At 44.1% G+C, this 19,923-nt stretch overlaps 1 pseudogene; it reads left to right on the top strand.

The window, feature by feature from the left end:
- The first annotated feature begins 18,255 nt into the window (after window positions 1-18,255).
- On the top strand, window positions 18,256-18,841 carry LOC138265099 (ras-related protein Rab-1A pseudogene; annotated as a pseudogene).
- The last annotated feature ends 1,082 nt before the right edge of the window (window positions 18,842-19,923 follow it).

The following is a 19,923-nucleotide window of genomic DNA, read 5'->3' on the forward strand; positions in this document are numbered from 1 at the left end:
CAATGTGTTAGCCTCCACCTGGTGAGAAAAAGTGCGGACCACATCAGCCAGACCCTTGCAGTGGTCCAACACCATATCATCCGTGATATTCACAAGAGCATTTGCAGGTACTGTGGGCAACCTCATAGCTCTGCCCAGCAAAATCTCGTGGGGGGATAGTCCTGTCTTCTTATCAGGTGTGTTTCTCATTGACATCAGCACTAAGGGCAATGCATCTGGCCACTTCATATTGGTAGCTGCACACATGTTTGCCATTCTCGACTTCAAGGTACCATTCATCTGTTCCACTAATCCTGATGCTTTAGGGCGGTAGCTACAATGCAGCTTCTGCTCAATGTCCAATGCAGCACACAACAGCTTAATCACCTCATTGTCGAAGTGTCTGCCCCTATCTGATTCTAAAGAGACCGGAAATTCGAACCGTGGTATTAACTCTCTAAGCAACAGCTTTGCTACTGAGAGACTGTCATTTCTACGTGTAGGGTAGGCTTCAATCCAGTGACTGAAAACACACACAATCACCAACACGTACCTCAAGCCTCCACACACAGGCATTTCAATGAAATCCATCTGCATCTTGCTAAACGGACCTCCAGCTCTCCCTATGTGGCTCAAAGTCACCACAGTCCCTTTTCCTGCATTCATCTGTTGACAGATGATGCACCTGTGACAGGTAACCTTGCGGTTTGTCTGAATTTTGGATTGAACCAATCAATTTTGAATAATCTGATCATTGCGTCTCTCCCAAGATGTGCCTGTCCATGGTAAACCCTTGCAAACTGTGATAAAAGATTGTTTGGCAAAACCAACTTCCCCTCCTCTGAGACCCACAAGTCGTCAGACCTCTGCATTCTTTGCCAGGAGCATTTTTCCTCTCTGCTAGCACGGCCATGCAGTGACTTTAGCTCATCTAATGTATCAACCACTCTTAATGCAAAGTTCAAGCATGTTTCATTTTCAGTTTCAGGTAATAGTTCCCACTGTTCCTTGAATGATATACAGTTCAATGTGCAAAACCTTGCGACTTGATCTGCATAGCCGTTTCCCATTGACACAAAGTCTTGTGACTTGACATGAGCATTATAATTCACCACGGCAATTTCAAGAGGGAACTGAATCGCATGCAACAAATCCTTAATCTTTTCGCCATTTTTCACTGGTGAGCCAGAAGAGGTCATGAAACCCCTCTGTGACCATAATTGGCCAAAATCATGTACAATTCCAAATCCGTATATGCTGTCAGTATAAATAGTGACTTTCAGGTTTGCAGCTGCGTGGCATGCCTTAGTAAGGGCAATTAATTCAGCCACTTGTGCGGAATACACTCTTTCGAGCCAGGAAGCTTCTAGGATACCGGTGATTGTTCACACGGCATAACCAGCTCTCAGTATTCTGACTGAGTCTCTCAAGCATGAACCATCAACAAACATAATGTAATAATTTTCTTCTAACTGTGTATCCTTGATGTCAGGTCTGGGTTTGGTGCATAGTTCTGTTACCTCAAGACAATCATGTTCTACTTCCTCGTTATTACTAATCTCAGCATTTTCCACAGGAAGTAAAGTTGCTGGGTTCAATACGGTACACCTCTTGAGAGAAACATTCGGAGACCCCAGTATAATGGTTTAATATCTCGTCAGCCTAGCATTTGTCATGTGCTGAGTCTTAGTTCGGGTTAACAGAATTTCAACTGAATGTGGAACCATTACTGTTAAGGGATGCCCCATCACTATGCCTTCACACTATGTGAGGCTCTGACCGACTGCTGCAACTGCGCGCAAACAACCCGTTAAGGTTACTGCGACTGGGTCCAAAGTAGCTGAAAAGTATGCTACTGGGTGGTTTGCACCTCCATGGACCTGTGTTAAGACAGACAAAGAACAAGCATCACGTTCATGACAAAACAGTAGAAAAGGCTTTGTGTAATCAGGCATACCTAAAGCTGGCGCCCTGCACATACACTCTCTCAATTCCATGAATTCCTCAAGCTCTTCCTCGGACAAGATTATGGTACCCGGGTCATCCTGAACTTCTTTACCTGTCAATTTCACCAAAGGTTTGGAGATAATCGAAAAGTTGGGAATCCACTGGCGACAGTAGCCCACCATTCCCAAAAACATCCTGACATCTCTTTTAGTTGTTGGGCGGTTCATCTGCAGTATGGCTGTCACCCTTTCTTTTGATATTCTCCTGGAGCCCTTTTCAATCAAGTGGCCTAAGTACTTCACCTCTCTCTGACAGTATTGCAGCTTCTTTGGGGACATTTTATGTCTGTTTTTTCCCAAATGGTTCAGTAAGGCAATTGTGTCATACCTGCAGTCGTCTTTTGTTCTGGATGCGATCAACAAATCATCAATGTATTGCACTAGAGTCAAACTGAAAGGCAGTTCTAATGACTCCAAGTCCTCCTTCAATATGTGATTGAAAATGGACGGTGACTCAGAAAACCCTTGAGGAATTCTGCACCAACTGTACACCTTATCCAGGAATTTGAAACTGAAAATAAATTGGCTATCCTCATGAAGCGGCACCAAAAAGAATGCTTGAGACAGGTCCACAACTGTGAACCACTCTGCATCACACAGAACCTGAAATATGATCACGGCTGGGTTTGGTACTATGGGGCAGCATTTTACCACAATCTCGTTTATTTTTCTCAAATCCTGCACAATTCGGGCCTTTCCACAAGGCTTTTTCAGGCCCATTATTGGTGAATTACACGGGCTGCTCATCACTTCTTTCAGAACTCCTTGCTTTACAAAGTCTGCAATTATCTGTGATACCTGATTTATGTAATCTCTGCCAATCTCAACTTGAACTGGGTCTTTAATCGGGTTTGTCAAATACTGAGTTGCCACACCAACCACCCTTATGGTACGTCCTGAAAGTGGTAATTTTGGAACCTCTGCACTTCGGACTGTAGAGCGTGTAGCTCCCATGTCAACCAGGAATGAAACCTTGTGTCCCATCACCTTTCCCTCTACATAGGGTCCCCTCTGATCTACTTATAGGGACGCTGCAAGCCTGCACTCCTCACTGTCAGAACTATCATCCGACCATTCATCATTTATACCATCCTCACCACGCAATGGGAACTGTTGCACTGTATTGTTTTGACTCATTGTTTGACCTGTGACCTGCTGAGGAAGCATCACCTGTTGCTGTCCCATCGGAGCTAATGGTAATTGCATTTGCTGTCTAGGTACCATGGGAACCTGCTGTTGTACCTGCTGCATTTGTGCTGGTTGAACACGCAGCATTTGTATTTGCTGCATGGGCTGTAACCCCTGCATTTGAACCATGTTATTCTGGAAATTCTGATTTTGTCCTCTAATTTTTGGACCCCTCACATTTTGAAATGAACCGACATCATTGCTTTGTTGAACAACACCATCCTGCACCACATTTGGGCATTCCCGCTTCCAATGCCCCACGCCCCCGCACGCGTGACATGGTGACACCTTTTTCATCCCCTGTACAACATTTTGAACCACAACAGTATTCAAGTCTGGACCGCGGTTCACAAAACCTCGACCTCAGCCTCTCGGTTGTGCCTGAAACATGCCATTTCCTTGCGGTTGCTGCTGTATCATCTGCTGTACTCCACTTCCCTGCATCCCTGCCTGCGCTGCCTTAATCTGCATCACCATCACTTTCTCCTTCAACTTTCTCTGCTCCAGCTCAATCTCATCACTAAAGTATTTTGCATACTGCAACACCACATCAATCGGCTTTGCTTGCCAACAGATCAAATGATTCTTAATCATCTGGCTAATCTCTGGTCTCAGCCCTTCAACAAATCTGAACACAAGATGATTCATATCTTGCGGTTATATGGTTTCAGTGCCACTGTAATGCTTGAATGCTTTCAACAATCTCTCATAGTAAGCATGAATAGACTCTAGCCTCCTGTCAGGTTCGATCGATCTTCTGCCAGTCAGAAAGTTGCTTCAAAAACTCAATCACTTTATGATAGTACTTCATCCCCTCCTCAGATGGTGCTCCAGGCACCTTATCCCTTGCCGGCTCCTGTGTCAGCCAGTCCACACCCCTCTTGCACTCAAGCCACAAGTCAGGTGGAACTATAATCTCAAACAGAGTATTTAAGTCCTCTCAAAGACATTTTGCAAGCTTCACAAACCTATCTGTCTGCTGCTGATTTGTTATCTGTCGGCTTCTCCCTCAATCTAGGATAATCTTTTGTGAATGACAGAATGTCTCCCCTGGACCAAGGTACATGGACTAAAACCCCTCCAGCTGTTTCTCTCATTGGTAACATCTTTACTGTCCCCGTGTCCGGTGCAGTTTTAGCCTGACTTGGTTCTGGACTTTCGCCCTTCTCTTTATCTCTTTTCTTTGCCCATCTGCCTTCCCACTTCTCTAAAGCTCCCCAGATTTGAGCACTTTGCAGTATCTCCTTAAGATGCGCTTTCATTCCAGTAGATCTCATGTGCTCAAAATCTTTAGAATCAAAGTCTAATCTGTAGCTTCTTTTCAGATGTTTAGTATTCCCAATGTCTATGTTGTATTTGTCTGCCAGGTTTGCCAACCTCTGATGCACCTTGCCCACTTCTTTAGTGATCTTGGGGCACAGATACCTCAATTCTGTGTATGACTCCAACCTGTTTACCCCCCATTGTCCCTTCCACTAGTTCCGCAGCTTCTACGCCCAGTCTCACAAAATTCAGGTATTCGTCCTTTCTGGCTTATCTGTGGTTGCCGCAGTATTTTGGGAAGCATAAGCCCTTTCTAAATACTCATTTAATTGTTGCGCAGAAAAACCTTGCAAGGAAATGTTCCCTGAATGCATCAGTGGTGACTGTGATGTATTTGTACTCATTGTTTGTGGGGCTAGCACACTTAACCCTGCTTGTCTCATTGCCTCCAAAGGAGCCTCAATCGGACTGAGGTCTAGCAAGGACTGGAGTCCTTCTGCTGATTGCTCTCTTGATGTTATTGGCTGGGGAGTTCCTGTGAACCCTCCTCCTACTACCTCTAGGGTTCTCACTCCCTGATCACACACATCAGGCTTTCCCTGCGCATACAATGGTACTGAGGGACCAACAGTGATTGGCAATGATATGGCAGCTGGTGTCTGACCAGGTCCCAAACCCCATGGAGCAGTAACTCCCAAAGCTTGACTCACTGTAGCTGGTGCAGGTACTAACAGAGGTCCTGCTGCTGGATTATCACCCGGAATCAGCTGTTGCTGTGGCTGGGGCAGCAATTGCGGAGTTGGCTCAATCTGCACTAACTTTGATCTCGTATATATCGTATCAGGCGGCACCATTAGACTCGTGTTTGTCTCTAGTCCTGGGGCATCTAGATAAATCCTCTGTATCTGTGGCGGAGGTTGCAACTGTATCTGCGCGTCTGGTGCAGTGGGTACACTGACACCATTCTGTATCAAAACCATATCACCTATCTGCATTGCCGCTACTCTCTCCCTCTCAGTTCCCGCATACGCAAGCAGAATTCGACCTGCAAATCCTACTCTTGACTTGTCAATGGTTTGTTCTAGTGCGCTTTAGAACTTGCCAAATCTCCATCGAAGGTTTCACACACACAACTTGACTCAAACTTGACTTGTCAACCACACCCGATTGACCTAATAAACTGCACAAATTACAACATAAACCCAAGTGTCTCCTACACTTGTCAATATACTCCAGAGTCTTAGACCACGACGGGTCCGTACATCACCAACCAACCATGTGGATAATTGTTTTGAGCACAAAGCACCACATTTACATGAAGTTTGCTGACTTCCCTACTCTCATACTGTGGAGTACGCCCACTCCTACTAAAACAACATTACCTGACTTAAACACACAAACTTCACAAAACACCTGCAATATGCATAAGCTGAGCAAGCGCAAATTCTACACCACACATGCTAAAACGCCGAGAACATTCCCAACTCACTTAGGCAGGCTCCGAGGTCCTGGGAAAGTCATGGGGAATTTAGAAACACACCATACCTCCAATTTGCATTATCTCAGAAAAACAATCTAAGCAATAATCCTCCGTCCTAGGACCCCAAAGGGCCTAAACCGTCGCTCTGCTACCAGAACTGTTAACACGTCCCTTTATGATAAATTATTACACATTGGGACTCGTTTTAGGCCAATGAATCTTTTTACCCTGTTGTGAGACACCTTAGGACGAAATAGCTAATCAACATGTCAATTAATATGTCAATAACGTCATCAATATTTATTATAACAATGCACTTTACTTTAGTCCATGACATTTAATAAACTCTGGAAACACCATGACCTTGCAGTCATGAATAACCACACCAGTTTAGTATGAATTTAGTGATATTTATTCCCTATTGGTATCAATACTACTAGCAAGTTTATTAATCTTAAAACCAAGAAACACAATAGCATAGTCACAATATGGCTAATAAGACTTCATCAAAGCAAGAATCACAAACATGAGAATATAACACACCGTCAGCATAGATAATTCTAAGCAGAGTATATTAGCGCATTGTTCAACAAAACATAGATTCAGTCATTTGTCTATTTGCGTCAGCTCAGTGAACCCCTCACCTAACCTCAAATTAGCATTGGCATGTTGGGCTTCATGCAAAACAATTTCGTAACACCAATTTGGAAAACATCTAACTATGGCTCCTGTCAAAAGAAAAGCAGTTGGTACCTAGAAAGGAAAAGCAAACAGACAATCACAATTTCATTGTCATATAATTACCCTCCAAGTTTGTTCCGCACTCAGGTTCTGTCTTTGTCTTCAGGACATCAGTTGATTCGCCATCAAAGGAGATTCAGCTCCCGCAAAAAGGGGAAAGGGTCACTTCCCTCATAAGGAGGTAAAGTGTAAAAGGGCACTCTAAGGACCGAATGGTTTTAAGAACCAAACAGCAAAGTCTCTATGCAGAGTGACAAAGTGTCTGGGTCATAGTAAATAGCATCAGCATCTCCCCCTCTCCTAGTCTCCTGCTCCCTAATTCTGATTAATTTCTTGGTGACAAGGATTTTTATCCCCTTTTCGTGGTACATTCCCCTAAAATCTAATTGGACAAGGGGTTGCACCCCACTATCTTTAACCAATTAAAAACACATTAGCTCATCAAATGTGTTACTCCATAACAGTTCTCATGTATTTTATTGGTGCTTATAAGTGACGTCTTTAACGGGTGGAATGTCCGGTATGATTTCATCGTCTTGTGGTCCTTTGCACATCTTCGGTCAGTGGCTCCATTGTCCGTACCGGTTTAGGCGACCTTGTACTTTGCATTAATCTACACTGTTGCATTCAGCTAAAAATGTTACTACAGGCAGGGTGAATTTCATGGGAACGGATCTACTACAGTTACATTCAGCTTCTAGCTTTTGGAAAAAACAAGAGTTCATGTCCTTTAGAAAGTCAGCACACTGCACGTTAGAAAAATACATTTAATATGAGAGACAGGCAGCTAGCCTCGACTCATGCTAACTAAGGCCTACTGATTTATTAGCAGAAGTCTAATACATTTAACCTTTTAACATTAATGTAAAATCACAAATTAATAAAACATTTCACCATTATTAGTCAGTTTCATTAGTTCCCGTATACATTAGCGGCCACTCCCCGTGGGCACATTTCAAGTGCACGTTTTAGCAAAACATGTTAATACAGTTTCTAACGCGGCATCATTATACATTAGTTCATAAACATTTCATGTTAATATAGATTATATAAGCTACGCTCTCTCACCTGTTCTCGAAGAGCTAAGTTCATCCACCATTTTCCAATCACAGTTCTTGCAGAAATAAATGCTCACAAATAGGTAGTGGTAACCATGCACTGATAAAGATTGTGAAGTTTTTATCAAGTGTACACCTACCAATTATTGCTATCAGTGTTGCAAAAGGTTATGCATGTGCTGTTTACAAACATGCCAAACGTTCAATAAAACAACCATGACTAGGACCTTGTCTGCCCCACACCTTTGGACATAATTTGCATTCAGAGGCCTACAGGCTACTGTAGGCCTCTGAAGGCAAATGGGAGTAGCTACTTCACCTCAAAAAGCTACACTATGTTGGCACCAGTCTGAGCTTGTGCAGGATGGATAATGGGAACTACATTATTGCGATTAGAGAGTGGGGAGACCATTAAAAAGTCTTGCTCCGAGGGTACACAAAAGGAGAGCTTGAAAAGCCCGGGTGTACTCTTTAACGGTTCTTCAGGATCAGGGTTATTGAGATTACCCAAATGACGAGATCCCTGTCATTGCCCAAATGACAGAGAAACATTGAGGGTCAAAGTAACAATGCAAGGGATGGGAAGGCTTCGTTAGCCAAATTAACATTTTTTAAAAAACATTTTCATAAATAGGAGACTGGCTACTGCTGTTCTACCATACACGCCCCAGACACAATGTTCATCCTTCTGCTAGGTAAAGTAACAGAAGGAGAGTACAAACGTTGCCACAGGATAACATCGCGTTATCCTGTGGCAACGTTTTTTGTGCTCAGTATCAGAAATATTTGCCAACAAACAATGCTTTTTTTTTTGCTTCAACTCTCTTATCGTTTTGTAAGTGCCTAAATTTGATTTAATTTTCAGTGCCCTTCATGAGGAGGAAACAATGATTAGTCAAGCAGCTGACACAAAAATAAAACCTGATAAAACAATGGTTTTGTGAAAGAAAAATATATCTTCGAGCAAACTTGAAGCCTAAAACAGGTTTATTATGCACAAATAGGCAAAAATAAAGTGATATTGCAACCAAGCGAGACAGAGCTTTGATTCACCAAGCTAATGAGCATCTACTGCTAACCCCTCCCATAATATCCTCAGCTTTTATACATTTCTTTGCATAGACCAATAAAGCAGCATACACGTGACAGATACCGAAACTATAGATAATTGTGTTAACAGGTGCCTGGATTTCTCATGCAAGAACAAAAAACAGAACTTGAAAATAGATACACAAGGAGATCTCAGACGCTGAGCTAGCTTGACTGAGAAGGTGCAGTTCTTAGTGCCTGGCATAGTAATGAGGCCCAATATGTCAGAGGCGAGTGAACACAAGCACATTACCATAACGTAGGCATACAAAATGGCTGCAGGTTATTCAACATAGTGCTTTAGAAAATGCATTATGGAGTCACAACAGCAAAACAACTTCCCATTATAATGCTGTTGTATTTTTTGGAAAGTTTTAGTGTGCTTACTTGATAGAATTCTTTGCAGGTTAATGGAGAGTATGAAGTAGACACATAAAAATCGAATGATACTTAGGATTTGCATGCCTGTGATATATAAACTTGGCTTCAGGATAACATGCACATGTTTTAGCTTGTCACTTGCTACTATGGTGTTCACATTGATTCATAAATTAAGGGGGTTGTAAGTTCTTCTCTCTTACACTGTTGTTGAAAATAAACCTGAAGTTACTATTGTATTATAAACAAGGGGTTTCATTTAACCCCTTAGCTGCTGGGCCTTTTCCCCCCCAGTGCTGAGCCCTTTTTTGGCTATTTGGGGTAGTTCGCGCTTAGGGCTTCATAACTTTTTGTCCACATAAGCTAACCACGCCAAATTTGCGTCCTTTTTTTCCAACATCCTAGGGATTCTAATGGTACCCAGAGTTGGTGGTTTCCCCTGGAGGAGACCAAGAAAATAGCCAAAATACAGTGAAAATTTAGATTTTTCCAAAAAATGGGAAAAAAGGGCTGCCGAAGAAGGCTTGTGGTTTTTTCCCTGAAAACGCCATCAACAAAGGGTTTCTGGTGCTGAAATCACTATCTTCCCACCTTTCAGGAACGGGCAGACTTGAATCAGAAAACCAAATTTTTCAACACAAATTTGGCATTTTACTGGGACATACCCCATTTCTACTATATTTGGTGCTTTCAGCCTCCTTCCAGTTAGTGACAGGAATGGGTGTGAAACCAATGCTGGATCCCGGAATGCTAAACATTTATGAAAACTAGACAAAATTCTGAATTCAGCAAGGGGTCATTTGTGTAGATCCTACAAGGTTTTCCTACAGAAAATAACAGCTGAAATAAAAAAATATTGAAATTGAGCTGAAAACAACAGCCATTTTTCTTTATGTTTTACTCTGTAACTTTTTCCTGCGATGTCAGATTTCTGAAAGCAATATACCGTTTTGTCTGCTGGACTCTTCTGGTTGCGGGGATATAAAGGGCTTGTAGGTTCATCAAGAACCCTAGGTACCCAGAGCCAATAAATGAGCTGCACCCTGCAGTTGGTTTTCATTCTATACTGGGTATACAGCAATTCATTTGCTGAAATATGAAGATTGAAAAAGAGGTATCAAGAAAACCTTTGCATTTCCAAAATGGGATCAAGATAAGGTTTTGAGGAGCAGTGGTTATTTGCACATCGCTGAATTCCGAGGTGCCCATACTAGCATGTGAATTGCAGGGCATTTCTCAAATAGACGTCTTTTTTACACACTCTCTTATATTTGGCAGGAAAAAATGTAGAGAAAGATAAGGGGCAATAACACTTGTTTTGCTATTCTGTGTTCCCCCAAGTCTCCCGATAAAAATGATACCTCACTTGTGTGGGTAGGCCTAGTGCCCGCGACAGGAAATGCCCCAAAACACAACATGGACACATCCTATTTTTTTTATAGAAAACACAGCTGTGTTTTCCAAAGTGCCTACCTGTAGATTTTGGCCTCTAGCTCAGCCGGCACATAGGGAAACCTACCAAACCTGTGCATTTCTGAAAACTAGAGACCTAGGGGAATCCAAGGAGGGGTGACTTGCGGGGCTCGGACCAGGTTCTGTTACCCAGAATCCTTTGCAAACCTCAAAAAGTGGCTAAAAAAACAAGTTTTCCTCACATTTCGGTGACAGAAAGTTCTGGAATCTGAGAGGAGCCACAAATTTCCTTCCCCCCGGCGTTCCCCCAAGTCTCCCGATAAAAATGATACCTCACTTGTGTGGGTAGGCCTAGCGCCCGCGACAGGAAACGCCCCAAAGCGCAACGTGGACACATCCAAATTTTTGGAAGAAAACAGAGGAGTTTTTTGAGAAGTGCCTACCTGTAGATTTTGGCCTCTAGCTCAGCCGGCACCTAGGGAAACCTACCAAACCTGTGCATTTCTGAAAACTAGAGACCTAGGGGAATCTAAGGAGGGGTGACTTGCGGGGCTCGGACCAGGTTCTGTTACCCAGAATCCTTTGCAAACCTCAAAAAGTGGCTAAAAAAACAAGTTTTCCTCACATTTCGGTGACAGAAAGTTATGGAATCTGAGAGGAGCCACAAATTTCCTTCCACCCCGCGTTCCCCCAAGTCTCCCGATAAAAATGATACCTCACTTGTGTGGGTAGGCCTAGCGCCCGCGACAGGAAACGCCCCAAAGCGCAACGTGGACACATCCAAATTTTTGGAAGAAAACAGAGGTGTTTTTTGAGAAGTGCCTACCTGTAGATTTTGGCCTCTAGCTCAGCCGGCACCTAGGGAAACCTACCAAACCTATGCATTTCTGAAAACTAGAGACCTAGGGGAATCCAAGAAGGGGTGACTTGCGGGGCTCGGACCAGGTTCTGTTACCCAGAATCCTTTGCAAACCTCAAAAAGTGGCTAAAAAAACAAGTTTTCCTCACATTTCGGTGACAGAAAGTTCTGGAATCTGAGAGGAGCCACAAATTTCCTTCCACCCGGCGTTCCCCCAAGTCTCCCGATAAAAATGATACCTCACTTGTGTGGGTAGGCCTAGCGCCCGCGACAGGAGACGCCCCAAAGCGCAACGTGGACACATCCAAATTTTTGGAAGAAAACAGAGGTGTTTTTTGAGAAGTGCCTACCTGTAGATTTTGGCCTCTAGCTCAGCCGGCACCTAGGGAAACCTACCAAACCTGTGCATTTCTGAAAACTAGAGACCTAGGGGAATCCAAGGAGGGGTGACTTGCGGGGCTCGGACCAGGTTCTGTTACCCAGAATCCTTTGCAAACCTCAAAAAGTGGCTAAAAAAACAAGTTTTCCTCACATTTCGGTGACAGAAAGTTCTGGAATCTGAGAGGAGCCACAAATTTCCTTCCACCCGGCGTTCCCCTAAGTCTCCCGATAAAAATGATACCTCACTTGTGTGGGTAGGCCTAGCGCCCGCGACAGGAAATGCCCCAAAACAGAACGTGGACACATCACATTTTTTCATAGAAAACAGTGCCTACCTGTGGAATTTGGCCTCTAGCTCAGCCGGCACCTGGGGAAACCTAGCAAGCCAGCACATTTTTGAAAACTAGAAACCCAGGGGAATCCAAGATGAGGTGACTTGTGGGGCTCGGACCAGGTTCTGTTACCCAGAATCCTTTGCAAACCTCAAAATGTGGCTAAAATACCACGTTTTTCTCACATTTCGGTGACAGAAAGTTCTGGAATCTGAGAGGAGCCACAAATTTCCTTCCACCCAGCGTTCCCCCAAGTCTCCCGATAAATATGATACCTCACTTGTGTGGTTAGGCCTGGTGCCTGCGACAGGAATAGATCACACAACGGTCAATGTTGGTCCTTACGTGAGGCAGCTGTTGACCCTGGGGTGATCCATTCCTGGCACAGGCACTAGGTGTAGGCACTCAAGTGGGGTAGTGTTTTTATCAGGACAGGTGAGGAGTCACTGGGTGGTAGGAATGTTGTGGATCCCAGCATATTCCTGTAGTTTGTGTGACAGAAATGCAAGAAAAATAGAGTTTTTTTTCAACATTTCAGCTTTGCAGGGTATTCTGAGTAAGAAAACTTTGGGGAATCCACACAAGTCACACCTCTGTGGACTCCCCCGAATGTCTAGTTTCCAGAAATGTTTGGGTTTAGTGTGTTTCTCTATATGGCCGCCGAATCCAGGACCAAAAACACAGGTGCCTGCCTTACAAAACCAGTTTGTTTTGCCATAGACAATTTTGATGTCTCCACAATATGATTTGGGTGGTGGAATTTGGGGCTTAACTAAATTGGTGAGCTCCCAAGAGAGCACTCTCTCTCTGCTTGCCGCCGCATTCACCTGCTCTCTGGGTTTGCCTAACCCACTATTACCCAGTTGCACGAACAGCTTGCGAAGGGACAGCAGGACTGTCCTCATCACCTCCCTCATAATGTACTGGAAGAGGAGTTTTCGAATGGGACTCCTCTGACTGAAAAATCACTCCCAGAGTCTGCGCCATTGTCCTATCCCTCAGATGCTGTCTCAGTATCTGATGTCTCAGTCTCTGATCCTATGTCAGAGCGGTCCTCTATAACCCAAGTGCAGGCAGCAGTCATCCATCATGATGCCATCTCTGCTATTGGCTAAACTGTTGCTCTAAAACACTAGCCTACGTAGACAGTCACAAAATCGATGGTGTGTGTGAGATACGTGCAACAGTAGAGGCCACCTTACCTGCGCTTCTTCCCTCAATCAGCACGTACTTTCAAGACACTCAAAAAACACCTTGTCACATACCATTCGTCACAGTCTTTAGCACCTCCTGCGCCCAGTCCAACAATCATTATTGGTGCTCCCACTCCCTCCTCCTCGGATTCCCTCATTACCACCCAGCAAAAGTGCCCTTCATCTCTCCATAGACTTTACTAATGTACTCAGCTATTTACATAAAATACAGATGTGCTCTTTGCAGTAGGCATATAAACCTTCTGCGCTTCTTTATGGCACTAAAACTGCCACTAGACAAGTCGGACCCTTTTCCCCCCAGGGAAACCACACACATATTGACAAAAGTGATGTATATATGACAGCCAACCACCTGAAACTCAACTCAAGCAAAACCGAAATAATCCGCTTTGGCCCACACAAAAACACCTGGGACCCCCCATGGTGGCCCACCACGCTAGGCCCTGCACCCACCCCCGCCAACTACGCACGCAACCTCAGCATCATCCTAGACTCCTCCCTCTCTATGACCCAACAAATCAACGCTCTTACCTCCTCATGCTTCAACAAACTCCGTATACTGAAAAACATTCAAATGGATCCCCACAGAGACCAGAAAAACTGTCACTCACGCACTCATCAGCAGCAGGCTTGATTACGGAAACGCCCTCTACGCCGGCACCACTCTAAAACTCAAGTGCAAACTACACGCATCCAGAACTCAGCAGAACGACTCATCCTCGACCTCCGCCGACACAAACACATCTCTCCACACCTCAAATCCCTCCACTGGCTCCCCATTGACAAAAGGATCACCTTCAAGATCCTCATCCTCGCACACAAATCACTCCACAACACAGGCCCTGCCTACCTCAACGAGAGTCACCTTCCACACCCCCACACGAAACGTCCGCTCAGCTGACCTCTCTCTCGCCTCTGTCCCCCGCATCAAACACACCACCACCGGGGGCAGATCCTTCTCCTACATTGCACCCAAAACCTGGAACGCACTCACAACCCACATTCGCAAGACCCAAAACCTACTTCTTTTCAGGAAGGGCCTCAAAACCTGGCTTTTTGAACAGTGAACCTCCTAGCCCCTTTCCCTCCCCCTGTCCCCCCCCCCGCAGCGCCTTGAGACCCTCACAGGTGAGTAGCGCGCTTTATAAATCTCTTTGATACAGATCTACCTATATATATATATATATATATATATATATATATATATATATATATATATATATCTACATAGATATATCTATAGATATATCCATGTACCTAGATATATCTATCTACATAGATATATATATATATATATATAGATATATACATATATATTTTTTTTAGTTGCTCTATGGTTTCCTTGGGGGCCAAAATGGCCCCCAGGGAAACCCTACAACATCTAAAAAAAAAATTGCCCCCACAGGGGGTCACCCTGCCCACGGGCGACCCCCTGTCATTTCATTTTTTTTTTTTAAAAAAAAAAAAAAAATCCCCTGGGGGGGGGCGCAATCGCGCCCCCCCCCCCCCCCCAGGGGGCACCTACCTTTTTTTTAATAATAAAAATTATGCCGGGGGGGGGGCGGCCCGTTTTCCGGGGGGGCCGCCCCCCAAAAGTGAAATCCCTGGTGTCTAGTGGGGTTTCCTGGCCCCCGATCGCAGCTGTGCTGCGATCGGGGGCCAGGAAACCGTTTCAGAAGGCCTTGTAAGAAAGGGGAGACTCTCCCCTTTCTTACGAGGCCTTCTGAAACTGTTTCTGGCCCCCGATCGCAGCTGCGATCGGGGGCCAGAAACAGTTTCAGAAGGCCTCGTAAGAAAGGGGAGAGTCTCCCCTTTCTTATGAGGCCTTTTCAAAATGTTTCCTGGCCCCCCCGATCGCAGCTGTGCTGCGATCGGGGGCCAGGAAACACTTTCAGGAAGGCCTCGTAAGAAAGGGGAGACTCTCCCCTTTCTTACAAGGCCTTCCCGAACGTGTAAAAGGCCGTTTTCCCCATGAAAGCAGGAAGCGGCCGCAAGGCTGCTTCCTGCTTTCATGGGGAAAACACCTTTGCAACGTCAGCGCGCCTCGCGGCGCGCTGACGTCACAAAGGGGCGGGTGGGGGGCGGGGGGAGACACAGTAGCTTCCATGTCTCCCGGGGGTAGTAAAAAATAAAATAAAAAATCCTCGGGCGCGACGCACCCGAGGATTTATTAATGCCCTTCCTGGTGTCGGCCACTGGTCGTGACCCGCACCAGGGAGGGTGTGTGGGCGTCGGCCAGTGGCCGACGCCCGCACTCAAGCGGTTAAGGACTGGAAGTTTGTCAGATCCCGTTAATTGTTCAGATGCAGACATGGGCTACTGGGCCACAACCGTAGAGGCTAAAGCCTTTTGTAACTACTGACTCTTGTCTAGCTTACTATGGCTCTGCAGGCTGGGCAAGTACAACACTTTCTGTACTTGACTCTCATTGGTAGCAAGGCAAGAAGCCACATGCTTCTCAGGGAGGTTAGTGTGGGGATTACTCAGGCTCAAGGGTCAATATCACCACACAAACAGTGAAATAAAATCAATGTCCAGTCAAGTGCTTCTTTTTGTAGAAAAGTCAAGTCATTTATTACAAAGAAAATGTAGAATTCCACTACACAATCAAAAATGCATGAATACCTGGTTCCTGGATTGCTAGTTTTGGTGGTTTAGGAGTTTCTATGGACTAGCCCTCTACCTGTCACTTGTGAGTCCCTTGTTTCTAGGCTCCACCACTCAGGTTCAGCCTTAAAGGTAATTTGGTGGGTTCTGCTCTATACCCTCACCACCTTGACCTAGTCTTAGCACTAATTTGTTTAGGTCTAGGCCTATTCAGTCTTCCAATATGTTCATAGTAGAAGTGCAGTGGCACATTTGGCTCTCCTTCAGCAGCAGGGTATCACCAGCCACAGGAGTTTCCATGTGGTGCTAACACATCCCGACCTAGGTACTTTATTTACACGGGGACTCGTTTTAAGCCAATTAATCTTTTGACCCTGATTGGAGACACCTTAAGACGAGATATCTATTCAGCATTGCAATCAATAAATCAATAACCTCATTAATATTCACAATAACAAATTAATCAACTAGTTATCAACATTAGCAGTAAACCAAACACACCATGACTTTTCAGCCATGAATAACCACACAACCTTCAATAAGATTTAAGATATTTATTCCCTATTTGTTACACTCTACTAGCAAGTAGAGTATCATTAGCACGTTATTCAACAAAGTAAAGATTCAGTCATTTGTCTCTTTGCACCCAATATTAGTGAATTCCTCAACTAAACTCTATTTAGCATCAGCATGTTGGGCTTCATGCAAAACAATTTAGTAACACAAATTTAGAAAACATCTAACTATGGCCTCTGTCAAAAGAGCAGTTGGTACCTTGAAAGGAAGGGCAAACAGACAATTACAATTTATCATCATATAGTTACCCTCTGTAATGGGTCAGCATACAGAGTCAGTCTTCGTCCTCAGGTCAGCAGTTCATTCACCATCAGCCAGGATAAAACAGTAAAGTCTCAACAAGATAGGGCAAAAGGAATTCTTCCCTCATAAGGAGGAGAAGCAAGTATCGGGCAAGGCAAGAAAGGTGAGGATGGTTTAAAGTATCAAACAGAAAAGTCTTAAAGCAGAATATCAGAGTAACAGCAGAGTGTCCCTCTAATGGCTGATTTCTCCTGGTACCACGTTGTTAAATTGAATTTGCCAGACAGGTCTCTAATTTCCAATTGGTCAATGTTTGGTGCATCGTTATCTCTGTCCAATAATCCGTTGATCACCTTACTAGAATTTTCACTTAAGACAGTTCTCATGCAGTTTATTGGCTCCTGTGATTTACGTCTTCAATGGGTAGAATGTCAGGTAAGAAAAGTTACACTCACCGTCCCAGTCAGTAGTTCCATTGTCTTTACCAGTTTAGGCGACCTTGTACCTGTTGCGAATTACACTGTTGCATTCGGCAAAAATGTCTCCTTGAGCAAGTCGGGTCTCATGAGAAAGAATTTAGTACGGTTACACACACATCTCTAGCTTCTGGAAAAGTAGTTTCATGTCCTTCAGGAAGACAGCACATTGCAAGTTAGAAAAACACAGTTAATATGAGACCAGGCAGCTAGGCCCAGACCCTTGCTAACTAAGGCCTAGCGATTAACTTAGCAAAACCTTAATACATAATTCATAAAGCTAGTACAGAATCATACATGAGCACATTATTTATTCATTATTAGTCAAGTTCATTGATCATCGTATACAGTGGTGGCCACTCCCCATGGGCACATTTCAAACACGTACATTACACTAAAACATTTTCTATGCAGCTGTAATACACATTTTCTTGCAAGCTTTTTCATGTTAAGATTGAATATAAAAGCTACACTCCAACAGTGGCACTTGGCAGTGATTTTAGAATCTGAGCTGCAGCCAGCTGTGCCTATTGTTTACCAAGAATACATGTATATTTCTAATAAGAACTGTTGTTTTCTCCAATATTGTTAATGCACTCGTTCTTATTAAGTAGGGTTGCTTTGTGTTTTGTAAGGTAGCCAGCTGTGCAGGCATCGCTCAATGGGTCGCTGCAGGAGCAGAGGCCCTCTTACAGGCGGCAAGCTACAGATCAGAAATCACTCCGGAGCACAGGTGGGTACTTGATTCAGGATGTGATCCACTCCAATGCTCCGTGTGAATGTGGTGGTTAGTATATGTGCCGCCGAAGCAAGTTTGGGTTGGACGGACATTTTGTGGTTTGAGAGGAGTGGGCCAGTGGTGTTTTGTTTTTTCTTTTGGGGGGGAGAGGAAGCGAGTGTCAAGCGGTCCCCCCCCAGCCTCAGACGGCGTCAGAACTGTGCAGACTCGGAAGGGGGAGAGCATGACATTTATTCAAATTCCTGCTTATTGGGGACTCTGGCATTGGAAAGTCCTGCCTTCTGCTTAGGTTTTCAGATTACACCTACACGGAAAGCCATATCAGCATATTTGGTGTTTATTTTAAAATCAGAACTACTGAATTAGATGGGAAAACAATTAAACTTCAAATATGGGACACAGCAGGCCAGGAGCAATTCAGAATGATCACTTTCAGTTAATAAAGAGGAGCCCATGGTATCATAGTAGTGGATGATGTGACAGACCAGGAGTCCTTTAATAATGTAAAACAGTGGCTGAAAGAAATAGATTGTTACTCCTGTGAAAATGTTAACAAATTGCTGGTAGGAAATAAATGCAATATGACCACAAAGAAAGTAGTAGACTACACAGCAGCAAAGGAATTCGCAGACTCCCTTGGAACTCCATTTTTGGAAAATAGCACAAAAAAATGCAACAAATGTTGAACACGCTTTCATGACAATGGCAGCTGAGATTAAAAAGCGAATGGGCCCTGGAGCAACATCTGGTTGGGCAGAAAAGTCCACTGTCAAAATTCAAAGCACTCGGGTCAAGCAGTCCTGTGGAAGTTGCTGCTAAAACCTGCCTCCTCATTGTGTTACCACACCAGTGAATTTGCAATCTCATCCTAAGTGACAAAAGAAACTTGCCTGAATTGTACTGTATGTAGTCGCACTATGACAGATTCTTACCGTCTCCCCAAGGGTCAGAGATTGGAAATAGTCATTGCTGACTTTTTTTATTCCCTGACTCAAGACCGACAACTTAATTTTCAGATCAGTTTTAAACCATTGTGTGTGTGTATGTGTATCTACTGGTTTATAAATAATGTGTTTATTCTTCATTGCTTTACATATACCAGACTGTCTCATGTGGTTGGTTAGAAAATAATTTTGTTTTGATGTTCCTGTTGGCATGTTTATATGTCGGGTTTAGTCTTCTGAAGATGAACTCTAGCAATTTTGTATCAAACAGCACAACAGTGTCTGTCACTTTCCATGCAGATATAAAAAAAAATTAAGAATGTCGTGCTTCTTCTTGAGTGCGATGCGCAGATGATGATTCTTTGGTGCAGCAGATGCAAGGCACTATCTTCAGCACACAGTGGCTCGAGATAACCTTGAGTCTTCACCACGCACCCCAAGAGCATCTCTCTGGCCACTTAATCTTCTGGACAAAACACTTTGCAGTTCCACAGCCACACTGTCCTCTTGTGGGGTTCACAAGCCACCTGCAGGGGCTTATCCTGGCTTCAGCCGAGTCATCTACATGGCAGTATTATGAGTCCTTTAGCACACTTTAGCACACTTGCTTAGCTAGACTCTATCAGGCCAACCCTTAACCAAGGTCAATTACAGACGTCACTTCAATGATCAGATCCTCAAGCAGAATTGGTGCTTCCTGCCATCGCTCACAGGTAGGATAGCTTGGCACCCATGTCAGTCCAGTAAGCCCTCCTTCAGATTTTACTCCTTTACTTCTCAGGAGTTGACTGTCACAAACCCTTGGCTAGTAGTTCTGAAGAACTCTGTGGAGGACACATTTCTCAGTAGAAGAGGCCACAACAATGAACAACAATGGGTTTTGTTTTCCCTTCTTTATACTGATTTCGCTGACAGAGAATGTATATGCCAGGGCTGCATTGTTGGAACCAGTGTGCA

The sequence above is a fragment of the Pleurodeles waltl genome, chromosome 11 (genome assembly GCF_031143425.1).
Source record: "Pleurodeles waltl isolate 20211129_DDA chromosome 11, aPleWal1.hap1.20221129, whole genome shotgun sequence".
Lineage (NCBI taxonomy): Eukaryota > Metazoa > Chordata > Amphibia > Caudata > Salamandridae > Pleurodeles > Pleurodeles waltl.